Source organism: Rutidosis leptorrhynchoides, chromosome 4 (genome assembly GCF_046630445.1).
Source record: "Rutidosis leptorrhynchoides isolate AG116_Rl617_1_P2 chromosome 4, CSIRO_AGI_Rlap_v1, whole genome shotgun sequence".
NCBI classification, from domain to species: domain Eukaryota; kingdom Viridiplantae; phylum Streptophyta; class Magnoliopsida; order Asterales; family Asteraceae; genus Rutidosis; species Rutidosis leptorrhynchoides.
Window position 1 is genome coordinate 98,986,747 of NC_092336.1, and position 3,440 is coordinate 98,990,186.

Genomic DNA, 3,440 nt, shown 5'->3' on the forward strand with positions numbered 1-3,440 from the left:
GCAGTCGTAGCTGCAGTAACGAAGGTGATTTACAGCTGTGGTTTGTCATCTGGAACAGAAGTGTAACAACTGTAATTGCAGCGTACTAGTTTCATATTGGTGATTGTACATGGAGGAAGCTCGATGGTAGTTTGTCTAGCTATTTTTCCTTTTAAACTGAAACAAAAACCTCGATGGTAATACTAGTAAAAGTATTGGTGATGACAGGGATTCTAAAGGTGGTGAGAGTCTCGCGATGGTGGGTTATTTGAGAGTGAAGATGGCAGTTTTTATGTTGGTTCAAGGTGGTTTGTTTCTTCATGACAGAAAATAGATACACATTTTGTTTAGATGACGTGATTGACGGTTATGGTGGTGAAGGTGGTTTTGGGTATTCAATGGTGGCGTTTGGTGTAGATGTGTGAAGATGACAGAGAGTTGAATGAATTGTTTCTTATCAACACAAGCTTAATCGAATCAAAATATAAATTGTAACTCTCGACAAGAAAATACCATCCAGGAAGAAGAGTACAAAAAAAATTAAAAGGAGAATAAGACTCGTAACAGAATCAGATACAATTAAACTTGGAAATTGGCTTGTAGTAATTTGTGGGTCCTAACTGTGAAATAAAATCGACAGCCATATCAATTAGTTAGACAGCTTGATTAGGAAGATCGTGACATCAAAAGAATACGTGAATATATGTATTTATATATACTTGTTTATATTCTTGATGATATATGTAGTTCATAAATTTATTATTGTTAATGTTATAAATATTAGTACTAATAATAAAGCTAATAATAATGCTATTGAAATACTAATAATAATACTAATTAGATGTTAAAAAAATTTAACTATAATTTTACTATAACAACTATAATTTAATTGTAATTAAACTTATTATATTAAATATTGTTATTACATATTATTGATTATGTAGTATATATATTTACACTAAATATTTAATACACAAGCATGGATTTTATATATATATATATATATATATATATATATATATATATATATATATATATATATATATATATATATATATATATATATGTATATGTATATTTTGATAACAACTTAATAATTCTAACTATTAATTTGCATTTTCAAATTCTTAATTGATTAAAGTGTAGTTTATTAATTCAAATTTTTTATACACTTACATTTATATTTATATACATATTTATTTACAAACAATTGTTCGTGAATCGTCGGGCATAGTTAAAGGTCAAATAATTACATGAACACAGTTCAAAGTTTTTGAGACTTCAATATTACAGACTTTGCTTATCGTGTCGAAGTAATATAAAGATTTAGTTTAAATTTGGTCGGAAATTCTCGGGTCATCACATATGTGGACATCAGGGTTTTGGTCAATTAATTAGGGTTGTATTGCCGCCGGCGCTGCTATTCCAGTCGTTCCCATCAGTTCAAGGTATTAGTTCTGTAACTATTTTAGTTGATTGCATATTTTATATTGTTTGGTTTTTATTTTTTAGAATTATTTACATCCTCGAATTTTCTTCATTTTTGTTCATGCGTATGTTTAATCTGTTTTTTCTTCACTTATGTGCTTAGTTTACTAAAATAATTTGCTGCTATTATATTTATTAGTCAATAGATGCTGTATTGAATTAAGATTATAGGCAGATTTCCAAATGGGTTGTTCATGTGTTTGTTTAAGCTATTTTTTTGTTCACGTATGTGTTTAGTTTACTGAAATAATTTGCTGCTGTCATATTTATTTGTCAATAGATGCTGTGTTGAAGTCAAATTATAGGCAGATTTCTAAATGGGTCAAAATTTGAGGTGTGTTGTTTCACCAGTGGAAAGACAGCCTCCTGCCTTCATCAATGCTTCCCATTTCTTTGTCAGCATGTGTACTTACAATCAGTTGCTAAACATCCATCTGCTTATGATAAAGGGTCGATTGCAGAGTGAACACCGTGTGGATAATAGGGGAAGTTTGCTTTATTAATTATGATTTTTTTTGTTGCTATTATTGATTGAATATTAAGTGTGCCAACAATGTTTTTGTTTTAGTTTTGTCACAAGAACAACAATTTAATTTGTTGATATTATCTGATGAGTTTGTCATGTGATATCTTCCTTTATATTGTGATATCAGGTATGGAACTCAGAACATAGTCAAATTTTATTAAATTTTTTGAAGTGCATCGTTACTGTTTCCAAATGTTTAAGGCTTATGTCTTGAACGTCCATTCGTGAATGCAATATTATTAGTATGTCATTTGATTGATACAAGAAAATAATAGGAATGAAATACAGAGACTAGATAGAGAAAGGAAGGCAGATTTCAAAAACATGTTGAAGGAATTTGTCCTTAGTCAGGTAAACGTTTATGTCTGTTTCACACTATATAATTAGTTCTAGCTGCAACATCATAAATGGACCGTCTGTATTGACATCCTGACTAAATATCATGTTGTCTCAGGTGCTCAAGTAATACCCTCTAACACCGATTCTCCAATATGTTATAAGGGTTGATTCATTAATTATTTGTTTTGGCACATGCGAGTTTATGACTACTTTTGATCTACTGTAGTTACTACCTTAGAGGTTAAAAATATACTAATGGCAAGTTGATGTTTACTACTAATTATTTGATGGAATTAGGCACCCATATTTTGACTCAATGGTATGATTAACTGCTATTTTATAAATGATTTTGCAAGTAGATAGAATGTGAAAATATGTTATAATATCCCAAACCTAATGCAACAGCCGTCACTTACCACCACCAGGTTCTATATTTCTATCTTTACACCTACTAATTTTTGATTTGCCACTTTAAGTATGAACACAACCTGATATATGAAAGGGTGTGTGTATTTTTAACTTTGAAACTATGACTGATGTTCAACATGATGGACCTATATCTCTTTAGGAGGAAAAGGGCTACGATCCAGAAGTGATACGCGAATCGTTGTGTCGTCTATTTGCATGTGTTGAACGTGTGGATAAAACTATTCTTCTCGACAAAGAGTGGCGACTATGTAAGCTTCTTTCTTTTCACATTACTTTGATTAGCAACGCATTTATAATGAATTATATTTATCATTTGAAAGTTCACTCCCGAACAAGGAAAATTTTTTGAAAACTCTTTATCTTTGTTGGCTTATTATATCAAAGGCAGAGAATTGGCGAGGAGTAATGCAAAGTTGCAAAGCCTTGAAGTAGCACAATACATAATTTATAGTATGTGTATTAGTAGCAAAAATGTAATTTTTTGTGGAGATTTATTTGCTGTGTTCTGTTAAGAAGACCAGAGTGTTTTTTTTTTTTTTTTTGGCTATGCTACGCACTGTAATAACTAGGAACACAATGTAACACAACGTAAATAGCATTCTGTATGTTGTATGTCTGTAGGTATCTTTTGCTTTCTATTAAAAAATAGTCGCGCAGCGTAGCGCGTCGGGCCACATAT

General features: G+C 30.8%; 1 long non-coding RNA gene across 2 annotated transcripts; it reads left to right on the forward strand.

The window, feature by feature from the left end:
• Positions 1–1,343: 1,343 nt before the first annotated feature.
• On the forward strand, positions 1,344–3,440 carry LOC139843332 (uncharacterized). Of its 2 annotated transcripts, XR_011757525.1 has the most exons (6): positions 1,344–1,427; positions 1,748–2,120; positions 2,269–2,344; positions 2,448–2,757; positions 2,901–3,009; positions 3,146–3,440. It is a non-coding gene; the product is annotated as an uncharacterized lncRNA (long non-coding RNA). The 2 variants fall into 2 exon arrangements; XR_011757524.1 differs by having other exon boundaries at positions 2,448–3,009.